Source organism: Apodemus sylvaticus, chromosome 9 (assembly GCF_947179515.1).
Source record: "Apodemus sylvaticus chromosome 9, mApoSyl1.1, whole genome shotgun sequence".
Lineage (NCBI taxonomy): Eukaryota > Metazoa > Chordata > Mammalia > Rodentia > Muridae > Apodemus > Apodemus sylvaticus.
Window position 1 is genome coordinate 76,048,952 of NC_067480.1, and position 12,492 is coordinate 76,061,443.

General features: G+C 39.3%; 1 long non-coding RNA gene across 1 annotated transcript in view; it reads right to left on the bottom strand.

Annotated features, from left to right (window-relative positions):
- Window positions 1-558: 558 nt before the first annotated feature.
- LOC127691873 (uncharacterized) overlaps window positions 559-12,492 on the bottom strand; it is a 41,769-nt gene continuing 29,835 nt past the window's right edge. The window contains exons 3-4 of the long non-coding RNA XR_007979406.1: window positions 5,880-5,937; window positions 559-5,373 (exon numbers count right to left, since the gene is read on the bottom strand). This is a non-coding gene — a long non-coding RNA (uncharacterized LOC127691873). The remainder of the gene's footprint in view (window positions 5,374-5,879; window positions 5,938-12,492) is intronic.

Sequence of the window (12,492 nt, forward strand, 5' to 3'; positions counted from 1 at the left end):
CCCATTGGGCTCCCTGGGCACAGTCCAATGGTTGGCTGTGAGTATCTGCATCTGTCTTAGTCAGGTGCTGGCAGAGCCTCTCAAAGGACAGCCATCCCAGGTCCTGTCTGCAAAACATCTTGGCATCAGCAATCATGTCAGGGTTTGGTGTCTATGAATGGATCTCACTGTGGGGTGGTCTCTGGATGGCCTTTTCTACAACCTCTGTTCCATTTTTGTACCTGAATTTCCTTTAGACATGGACAATTCTGAGTTAAAAGTTTTTAGATGGGTGGGCAGTCCCATCCCTCCATTGGGGACCAGGTCTCTCTACTGGAGGAGTTCTCTTCAGGTTCTGTCTCCTCACTGTTGAGTATTTCTGCTGTCATCCCCCACTGGGTCCTCTCACATCTCTAGCTTCTGGGACTTTTTAGTGGTTCTCCCAGTTACTTAATTCTATCCATTCTCCTGGCCTTCTGGATTTCTTTCCAGTCTTTTCCCATTCCTCATCCTGCACCCTCCCCATTTTTCTCTCCCTCCTACCTTTCACCCAGGCCTCCCCCTCCCTCTGCCTCCCATGATTATTTTGTTCCCCCCTTCTAAGTAGGGTTGAATCATCCACACTGTGGCCTTCCTTCTTGTTAAGCTTCATATGGTCTATGAGTTGAATTGTGGGTATTCTGAGCTTTTGGGCTAATACCCACTTATCAGTAAGGGCATACATGTATGTCCTTTTGGTCTGAATTACCTCACTCAGGATGATATTTTCTACTTCCATTCATTTGCCTACAACGTTTATAAGATCATCATTTTTATTAGCTGAGTAGTATTCCATTTGGTAAACGTAACACATTTTCTGTATCTATTCTTCCAGTGAGAAATATCTGAGTTGTTTCCAGCTTCTGGCTATTATGTATAAGGCTGTTATGAACATAGTGGAACATGTGTCCTTATTACATGTTGGAGCATCTTTAGATATATGCCCAGAAGTAATAAAGTTAGGTCTTCAGGTAAAACAATTTTGTTTTATGAGGAACTACCAGATTACTTTCCAGAGTGGTTGTACCAGCTTGCAATACCATTGCAATACCAATACCAATAGAGGAGTGTTCCTCTTTCTCCACATCCTCTCCTGCATCTGCTGTAATCTCAGTTTTTGATCTTAGCCATTGTGATTGGTGTGAAGTGGAATCTAAGGGTAATTTTGATTTGCATTTCCCTGATGACTAAGGATGTTGAACATTTCTTCAGGTGCTTCTCAGCCATTCGAGCTTCTTCAGTTGAGAATTCTTTGTTTAGCTCTGTATCCCATTTTAACTGGGTTATCTGCTTCTCTGGAGTCTAACTTCTTGAGTTCTTTGTATATTTTGGATATTAGCCCTCTATTGAATGTAGGGTTGGTAAAGATCTTTTTCTAATCTGTAGGTTGCTGTTTTGTCTTATTGACAGTGCCCTTTGCCTTACAGAAGCTTTTCAGTTTCATGAGGTCCCATTTGTCGATTGTCAATCTTAGAGCCTGAGCCATTGGTGTTCTGTACAGGAAAATTTGCCCCGTGTCAATGATATGTTAGATTTATTAGATTCAGTGTATCTGGTTTTACCTTGAGGTCACTTGGACTTGAGCTTTGTGCCAGGTGATAAATAATGGATCTATTTCCACTCTCCTATATAGAGACTGCATCTATTTCCATTCTCCTCCAGTTAGACCATCATCACTTGTTGAAAATGCTTTCCACTATATTGTTTTTGCTTCTTTTTCAAAGATTAAGTGGCCATAGATGTGTAGGTTAATTTCTGGGTCTTCAATTCTATTCCATTGATCGACCTGTCTCTGGATCAATACCATATGGTTTTTATCACTATTGCTCCATAGTAGAGTTTAAGGTCAGGGATGGTGATTCCCCCAGAAATTCTTTTATTGTTGAGAATTTTTTTCGCTATCCTGGATATTTCAGATGCAACTGAGAATTGCTCTTTTTATATCTGTGAAGAATTGATGGATATTGCACTGAATCTGTAGATTGCTTTTGGTAAGATGGCCATTTTCCTTATGTTAACCCTACTGATCCATGAACATGAGAGAGCTTTCCATTTTCTGAGGTTTTCTTTAGTTTCTTTCCTCAGAGACTTGAAATTCTTGTCATACAAATCTTTCACTTGCTTGGTTAGAGTTGCCCTAAGAAATTTTATGTTATTTGTGACTATTGTAAAGGATGTTGTTTCCTTAATTTCTTTTCTTTAATCCTTTGTGTAGAGGAAGGCTACTGATGTATTTGAGTTAATTTTATATCCAGTCACTTTGCTGAAGTTGTTTATCAGGTGTAGGAGTTCTCTGGTAGAATTTTGGGGGTTGTTTTTGCATACTACCGTATCATCTGCAAATAGTGATGCCTTGACTTCTTCCTTTCTAATTTGTATCCCTTTGATCTCCTGTTGTTGTCTAATTGCTCTGGTTAGAACTTCAACTACTATATTGAATAAATAGGGAAAGAGCAGGCAGCCTTGTCTTGTCCCTGACAAGACAATGGGGTTGCTTTGAGTTTCTCTCCATTTAGTTTGATGTTGGTTGTTGCTCTGCTGTATATTGCTTTTATTATGTTTAGGTATTTGCCTTGAATTCCTGATCTTTCCAAGATCAAAGGATTTTTTTAGTATCCAATGAGATGATCATGTTAATTTTTTCTTTGAGTTTGTTTATATAGAGGATTAAGTTGATGGGTTTTCATATATTGAACCATTCCTGCATCCCTGGGATGAAGCCCACTTGGTTGTGGTGAATGATATTTTTGACATGTTCTTGGATTCAATTTGCTAGAATTTGTTGAGTATTTTTGCATCAATATTCATAATGAAAATTGGTCTGAAGTTCTCTTTCTTTGTTGAGTCTTTGTGTATCAAAGTAATTGTGGCTTCACATAATGAATTAGATAGTGTTCCTTGTATTTCTATTTTGTAGAAATGTTTGAGAAGTGTTGGTATTAGGTCTTCTTTGAAGGTCTGATAGAATTCTGCACTAAAACCATCTGGCCCTGGGCTTGTTTTGGTTGGGAAACGTTTAATGACTGCTTCTATTTCCATAGGGTTTATGGGACTGTTTAGATAGTTTGTCTGGTTCTGATTTAACTGTTTAGATAGTTTATCTGGTTCTGATTTAACTTTGGTATCTGGTATCTGTCTAGAAAACCATGCATTGCATCTAGGTTTTCAAGTTTTGTTGAATATAGTCTTTTGTAGTAGGATTTGTTGATTTTTTTTTAATTTCCTCAGTTTCTATTGTTACAGGTCCCTTTTTATTTCTGATTCCGTTAATTTGGATACTGTATCCAGGCCCATTAGTTAGTCTGGCTAAGGGTTTATCTATCTTGTTGATTTTCTCAAAGAATTAACTCTTAGTCTTGTTGATTCTTTGTATAGTTTTCTTTATTTCTTTTCATTCATTTCAGCTCTCAGTTTATTTATTTCCTGCCATCTACTGCTCTTGGGTGTGTGTTTCCCTCTTTCTGTTCTTAGAACCTTCAGATATGCTGTTAAGTTGCTAGTCTAGGATCTCTCCCAATTTCTTTATGAAGTTACTCAGTGCTATGAAATTTGCTCTTAGCGCTGCTTTCATTGTGTCCCATAAGTTTAGGTATGCTGTGCCTTCATTTTCATTAAATTCTAGAAAGTCTTTAATTTCATTCTTTATATTTTCCCTGTCCAAGTTGTCATTGAGTAGAGAGTTATGCAATTTCCATGCGTATATGCACTTTCTGTTGTTTTTGTTATTATTGAATACCAGTCTTAGTCTGTGGTGACTGATAGAATGCGTGGGATTATTTCAATCTTCTTGTATCTGTTTATGCTTATTTTGTTTCCAATTATGTGGTCAATTTTGAAGAAGGTAGCGTGAGGTGCTGAGATGAAGGTATATTCGTTTGTTTTAGGGTAAAATATTCTGTAGATATCTGTTAAATCCATTTGGTTCATAACTTCTGCTAGTTTCACTGTGTCTCTGTTTAGTTTCTGTTTCTTGATCTGTCTATCGATGAAAGTGGGGTGTTGAAGTCTCTCACTGTTATTTTGTGGGGTTTAATGTGTGTTTTGAGCTTTAGTAACATTTCTGTTACAAATGTGGGTGCCCTTGCATTTGGGGCATATAGTTCAGAATCAAGAGTTCATCTTGGTAGATTTTTCCCATGATGAATATGAAGTATCCTTCCCCATCTCTTTTGCTAACTTTTGATTGAAAGTCTATTTTATTAGATATAAGAATGACTATTCCAGATCATTTTTTAGGACCATTTTCTTGGAATATATTTTCCCTGCCTTTTAGTCTAGCTCAATGGCTGTCTTTGTCACTGAGGTGTGTTTCCTGAATGCAAAAAATTGCTGGGAACTGTTTATGTATCTAGTCTGTTAGCCTATGTCTTTGTAGTGGAGAACTGAGTCCATTGATGTTGAGAGATATTAAAGACAAATGATTGTTGGTTCCTGTTATTTTTGTTGTTTGTGGTGGTACTATGTTTATATGGTTCTCTTCTTTTAAGTTTGTTGTGAGATGATTAATTTCCTGATTTTTTTTGGGTGTAGTTTCTCTCCTTGTGTTGGAATTTTCCTTCCATTATCCTCCATAGCGGTGGATTAGTGAAAATATATTGTTTAAATTTGGTTTTGTCATAGAATATCTTGGTTTCTTCATCTGTGGTGATTGAGAGTTTTGTTGGTTTTAGTCACCTGGTTTGGCATGTGTGTTCTCTTATGGTCTGCATGACATCTGTCTATAATCTAGTTTTTAGAGTCTTTGTTGTGAAGTCTGGTATAATTCTGATAGGTCTGCCTTCATATGTTACATGGCCTTTTTCTCTTACCACCTTTAATAATTTTTTTGTTCTGTGTATTTAGTGTTTTAATTATTTTTTTACAGGAGGAATTTCTTTTCTTGTCCAATCTATTTGTTGTTCTGTAGGGTTCTTGTATGTTAATGACCATCTCTTACTTTGGTTAGGGGAGTTTTCTTCTAGAATTTTGTTGAAGATGTTTCCTGGCCCTTTGCATTGGGAATCTTCACTCTTATTCTTGGCTTTGATTTTTTCATTGTGTCCTAAATTTCCTGGATGTTTTTGGGTTAGGAGCTTTTGGTACTTTGTGTTTTCTTTGACTATTGCGTCAATATCTTTGATGATATCTGCTACACATGAGATTCTCTCTTCTATTTCTTGTTTCTCTTCTATCTCTTGTTGGAGATGCTTGTATCTGTGATGCCTTTTCTCTTTCCTACATTTTCCATCTCCACGGTTGCCTCCATTTTTGATTTCTTTGTTGTTTCTATTTCCATTTGTTTTTTTGTTTTTTTTTTTTGATCCTGAGCAGATTTGTTCAATTCCTTCACCAATTTGATTGTGTTCTCCTGCATTTCTTTAAAGGAGTTATTAAAATAATTAATAAAAATTAAAAATGGACAGCTAAAAAAAGGGGGGAGTTATTTATGTCCTCCTCCAGGTCCTCTCTTATCTTCATGAGATGGGATTTTAGGTTAGAATATTGCCTTTCAGGTGTGTTATGGTATCCAGAGTTTGCTATGGTAGAAGAACTGGGTTCTGATAGTGTCTAGTGGCATTGCTTTTTGTTGCTTATTTTCTTGCACTTGTCTCTTGCTATAGTGGTTATCTCAGGTGTTAAGTGACCTTGTCTCTGACTGGATCTTGTCCTTTCTGTAAGCCTTGTTCGGAAGGACCTCCTGGGCAATGAGCTGTCTCTGGGCATAAGCGTTGGGGTTGGGGAGCTGGAGCACCTGATCTGCTCCTGGGTACAGTTGTGAATTGGAAGGAAGATGTGTCTCTAGCAGGGCAGGTAGGTCCTGTGTCCACTGGGCCCTGTGGAGATCCCAGTTAGGCCAGGTATTGGGGTAGAGGGTATCTTACCTGTGATCCTGTGTGCCTGGTTGTGACAGACTTCCTGGGAGTCAACATGTCTCTGGATCTAATTTAAACATTTTAAAATATAATTATTCTTTTTAAAAAATTAAACCTCTTATATTTATGTAAAAGTGAACTGAGAATTGATTTTTTATAAAATTAGTGCTAAAATTATAAACCTGTTAGGAGGATAAAATGGTGTCAAATCATTATTTAGGTTAATAATGATTTCTTAAATATGACACCAACGTACATGCAGCGAAGTTTAAAAAACAGATAAACTGGACTTCATTAAAATCGAACTTTTATGCTTTGAATGATTTTCTCTAGAGACTAAGTTAATCCCTCACATGATTTGTAAATTCATCAGATGCTAATCAGTCAGATATATACAGAACACCTATAGCTCAATAATAAAAAACCAAGCAACCTCATTAGAAAGTTAGCAAACAATTTAAATAGGTATTTCTCCAAAGGAGATTTAGGGATGGTTGATAGCACATTTAAGGTTTCTCTAGATCACCAGTCATCAATGAAAGGCAAATCAAAAAGACAGTGAGATGCCACTCACTACACCAATCAGCGTACAATGATACACATAATAGAGAAAAGAAGCATTACTGAACAGGAAGTGACACTGATCTTTGAACAGTAATATGAAAATATAAAATGTGATGCAGACACCACAAAGAAAACCTTAAAGGTTTTCCGAAGGGCTAGGCAGAGCCTGCAAGATAGTGCAGAGGGTAAAGATGCTTAGTGTCAGGCCTAATGAACTGAATTTCAGCTCCAGGGCCTACATAGTGGAAAGCCAAAACTAAGTCCTCACATTTGTCCTCTGACCTCCACACATGCGCCATGGCGCACAGGCACCCAGAAAAAGCACACAAGAGAAAGAAATCAAAATGTACTAATCTAAAAAAGTCTAAGAACAGTTACTGTATGATCTAGAAGGTATGAATAGTTTAGCTAGGTAGATAGATAAATCAATAGATAGATATCCCCAAAGAACTGAAAACAGAGATCCAAACTAAAATATGTATGAAAATGTTCATAGCACTCACTATCCACAATAATACAAGATGCAAACAACCCAAGAGTCCATTGGCAGATTAGTAGATTAAAAAAAATCAAAACAAAAAAAAAAAACAGTTTATCAATACAAAGTCATGTTATTATTCACAAAAAGAAGTTACACTGTGCTACATACTACAACATGAATGAAACTGGAGAACACTGTGCTAAGTGAAACAAGCCACATGCAAAAGGCAGATACCTTCTGATTTAATTTACATGACACATCTACAGAAGTTGAATTTGTAGAAACAAGAATACTGGAGAAAAGGTGAACTGGACCTTTACTATTTGGGGAGTGGGCACAGGGTTTCTTTTTGAGTTGATGAAAAAAAGTAGAAGTGAATAGTACCCCTCTCTGGTTAGACAAAACTGTAAATATCATCAATGTCCCACAAGAATGTAAAATTAGCTAAACATGAAGGGTTTTGTTTACCTCAGATACCATTTTCTATTCAATTATTTTTTAAGCCAGAATCTCAGTATATAACCCTAACTGGCTGGTAACTCAATATGTATACCAGGCTACAGAGATTTACCTGCCTCTACCTCCCAAGTGCCAGAATTAAAAGCATTTGCCACCACATTTGTGTTAATTACTTAATCTTTACTTTCTCTTTATTGAGCATGTGTGTATATATATGCAAGGATGTGTGTATGTGCCAGAACACATGTGTATAGGACTGAGGGCAAAGTGTGAGAGTCAGTTCTCTGCTTCCACCAGGTAAGTCTTAAAGACCAAGCTCAAGTCATCAGACTTGGTGGCAAGTACATATAGAACACACTCTGCACATTTCACCAGCTGACAAATAATCCATGGAAATCAGCTACATCATTGTCAGGTGTCAAGAAATTAAAAGAAAATTTGGAGTTCCTTGTGGTAGAGTGGATTACCAACTCTTCAGAGACCTAATACATATGACACCATAACTACTCCTAGTATGTGGCATTAGATCCCAGGACATTTTAGACACCACACCATGTATAGAACTGGGCTTTCCTGGCTGCTGATCGGGGGGAAATATATATATTATATATGTTCTGATTCTCAAAAGGCAGATTTCCTTTTCTCCTCTGATTTAATTAAGCTTCTTTTTAAGGCAGTTCTATTAGATGAAGATTTATTAGAATGGAGATTCATTTTTAAAGAGAAAATAAACACAGAAGGTAATGTGATCTCTGAAGAAAAAAATCAATTTATCTTGCCAGTGTTCAGAATTGTTTTAAAGGAAAGCCCCATAAATCTGGCTTTCTTGTTTTCTGTATAGGAACCAGGTCATTATAATACAGATTATTTAGATTCTAACATTAGATTCCAGTAAACTTTTGAAACATGAAATACAGGTAACAGCATTTTGAATAACCAGCTTTTCTTCATACTGAGTAGATATTTGAGCATGCAAAAAAGTGTTTTTAGGAGCCTATTAGAAATTCAGATGCAAAAATTCCTTTTATCTGATCATGTAAAAGTGGATTAATATGGATAATACCAACAGAGAAAGATAAAAATAAATCATGTTGGATATTCAATAATCCATTACTCAAAGATAAAAGTTTTCTAATAGCCATTTAAAAGAAATCAAAGAATATATAAATTTTAATTTAGCATAACATTGCATCACATCTTAGTTTTGAGAGTCTTCTGAAGTGTCTAGCAGCAGAAGGGTGGTTATTCATTTACTTACTACTTGGAAATACCAAAAAAAAAAGAAAAATTGTAGAGGCCTAAAGATCTGAAATAAAAAAGAAGTTAAATTCCTCACACTAAAAACCTCTATGGAGAAAAGTGAAGGTAGATAGCACTGAATAAAACTGCAGTTAAGAAAGCCAATTATTTTCATTAAGAAAATAAGTTTTTCTGTGATAATTCAGATATAAGTGGTAAATGGATAAAGGCCTTAGTCAAAGGAAGGGAGGAAGTTTGATGTTACAGTGATTTATCTAAAACAAGAAGTGATAATAAGAAATGAGAAGTGAAATATACTGATGTAGATGTAGATCTAGAATCTGGTAAGTTTGGTTTATATTTAGAAACTTCAAGGGAAAAAACTTAAATCTTAAATTAAGAAAGTATTTATTAAAAAAGAAGAGAGTGTTTGTGGTGAAGCCTCATCACAGAATGTACATCTGACTAGCTCACGCTCACTGTCCACGCTCAAAATACAAGCACATAGGCTGAGCAATCCCAGTGTGTAGCCATGACACTAGACGGGAGCACAAGAATGGGAAAAGATGCACAGAAGAAGGTAAGCAGGGGATGAGAAGATGAACTCACAGTTAAAGTGCTTGTTGAAAACCTAGGGACCAGAGTTTGGATGATCAGAACCCATGTTAAAAATCATGCAAATGGGGCGGTGGCAGCGGCGGCAGCAGCGGTGGCAGCATTGCAGCAGTGGCTGGTCCAGCTGAAGGGCCATCAGCAGTGGAACCAAGGTGACACAGGGTCCAGTTATGCCCTGCGCCCACGACCACTGACCTTCGCTGACCAGCCGGGCGGCAAGCAGCTGCGGTTGTGCGGCGCCTTTCGCTGCATGGAAGCCACTTCAGAACATGGCCTCCCGCCAGTCAGGAGAGGCTCATCTCCATCTTGGTTTCAGACTCCAGAGATCGGACAGACTGAGGTACACAAACATAATCCGAGGCCAACACCACGGGGGTCTGAGCCCGATGGGCGTTGGCCTGCACCCAGGCCCTGGGCTGTTCGGGGGGGCCATCGGGGTGCCAACCCAGCCAGGAGGTTTTTTGCCCAGGCCTGCGCCTGCGCCACCATTTTGCCTGCAGGACGACAGAGAGCTCTGGCAGGCAGACCCGTAACAGGCATAGCCTGAGGCTAACAAAGCGGGGGTCTAGGCCCCAAAAGGCACAGGACTGACCCCAAGAACTGGGCGGCTTGGTGGGCCATCTGTGTGTCAACCCACCCAGGAGGTTCTTAGCACAGCAGACTCTCCCTGCGCTTTCAGGGAGCGCGGGCGTGCACGCCCGCCATCCTGGTCACCTGGCGGACCCAATTAACAGTCATAGCCCTAGGGGAACTTTGCTTGGACCTTGGCCTCCCAGGCTTTTGCCTGGACTCAGGGCCTGGGCGGCCTGGCTAACCTTGTGTGCGCCAGCCCGGTTGGGGGATCGGCTGCCCAGCGGAGTGATCAGAACACAGGGGTGCTCCCGGCAGCATACACCTTCGGTGCTCCCTGGGGGTGCACACGGGCTCCATCTAGTCCACAGACACAATCTGGGGCAAGGCCTCAGGCGGGAGCCCTCAGCTCAACTCTCTCCGCTTCCGGATCCAGATTAGCCTGGGCGGCCTCACCACATCTCCAGGTCCTGCAAGAGACTAGCGGGGCTTCTGAGCGACCAGCTGGGAGAAGTCGGTGTGCTCCAGTGAATCCAGCGAGCCCCAGAGTTAAACAAAGAATTCTCACCTGAAGAACTTCGGATGGCGGAGAAGCATCTTAAAAAATGCTCAACTTCATTAGTCATTAGGGAAATGCAAATCAAAACAACCCTAAGATTTCATCTTACACCAGTCAGAATGGCTAAGATTAAAAATTCAGGAGACAGCAGGTGTTGGAGAGGGTGTGGAGAAAGAGGAACACTCCTCCACTGCTGGTGGGGTTGCAAATTGGTACAACCACTCTGAAAATCAGTCTGGCGGTTCCTCCGAAAACTGGGCACCTCACTTCCAGAAGATCCTGCTATACCACTCCTGGGCATATACCCAGAGGATTCCCCACCATGTAATAAGGATACATGCTCTGCTATGTTCATAGCAACCCTATTTATAATTGCCAGATGCTGGAAAGAACCCAGGTATCCCTCAACAGAAGAGTGGATGCAAAAAATGTGGTATATCTACACAATGGAGTACTATTCAGCCATTAGAAACAATGGATTCATGAAATTCTTAGGCAAATGGATGGAGCTAGAGAACATCATACTAAGTGAGGTAACCCAGACTCAAAAGGTGAATCATGGTATGCACTCACTAATAAGTGGTTATTAACCTAGAAAACTGGAATACCCAAAACATAATCCACACATCAAATGAGGTACAAGAAGAAAGGAGGAGTGGCCCCTGGTTCTGGAAAGACTTAGTGAAACAGTATTCGGCAAAACCAGAACGGGGAAGTGGGAAGGGGTGGGTGGGAGGACAGGGGAAGAGAAGGGGGCTTGCGGGACTTTCAGGGAGTGGGGGGGGGGCTAGAAAAGGGTAAATCATTTGAAATGTAAATAAATTATATCGAATAAAATAAAAATAAAAATAAATAAATAAATTAATTAAAAAAAAATCATGCAAATGCTATGTAGGTGTAGTAGGCCACCAATAATTATAGTCCCAAGAAGGCAGAGGCATCGGATGCCCAAAGTAAGATGGCTGTAAAGACTATTCATATCCAGGAGCTCTGGGTATGACTGAGAGATCTTTCGTCAATGAATAAGGTGGAAGAGTCATTGAAGATGGCTCCAGAGTCAACCTCTAGCCTCTGTGTACATGAGCGCCCAAACACAAGTGTTCTTACATACATACATACATACATGTACTAAATGTGTGCACGCACACAAGCATACACACAGACCCACACATACACACACAAATGGAAAAATAAAAAAGGGAAGAAGGGCCATTTAGCATTATTCATGGCACCTTTCCCTCCAAGGCTACTATGGTAATGTGGTAAAGCGAATGCCAGACTGTTGCAAAGCTCAGCACTAGGTCTCCACCAGCAGATTCTAACACCATGCAAGAGCCTGCAGCTCTACACTTTAGGCCTATCCCAGAATCAAATTTATAGCAATGCTTAAGCTTTAGGTTCCAAGATTGCTATAGGTCTGGGACCTCTGGCTTGCTACAACAAAATATCTCGGACAAGATAACTAAAAAAGAACAGTATTAATTTCACAGTGCTTGAGTCTGAGAATTCTAAATGAATACACCATCATCTAGTTGTCTGGTGTTTTCTTACTGTAGCCTCAAGAAGGAAGGATGATCCTCATGTGGTAGATCAGAGAGTGCATACTTCTCCCACAAAGCCTTTTTGAAACGACACTGATCCTTTCGTGAGGCCAGAGTCCTTATGACCTATAAACCTCCTATCTCAGAATAATATTGCCCTGGGGAATTATACTTCTAATGCATCAAAAATCAGTAGGAGTTATAAATCACATTAACAGAATAAAGGATAAAAATGGGATTAACACAACAGATATAGCAAAAATATCAATAGGATTTAATAACCTTGCATGATTACAAAAGAAAAAAACCCAGAAAATTAGATAGAGGGAGAATGTGCTTTGTGCTGATGAGATTTCAGAAGGGAAAGCCTGATAACATGATTTTGACACAGCAAACATAGTGAAGGGAAAGAGGTAATTTCTCAAAAGCTGTCCTCTGACCATCATTTACATTAAATAAAAAACAATTCCTCATTATAAACAAAGGCTACATGTGACTAAACTCTGCCAACTCTGGTGAGTGTGATGAAAGGGAAGGCTGTTCCTATAAGATCATAAGGAGGTCAAGGATGCCCACTCTTAGTACACAACAGGA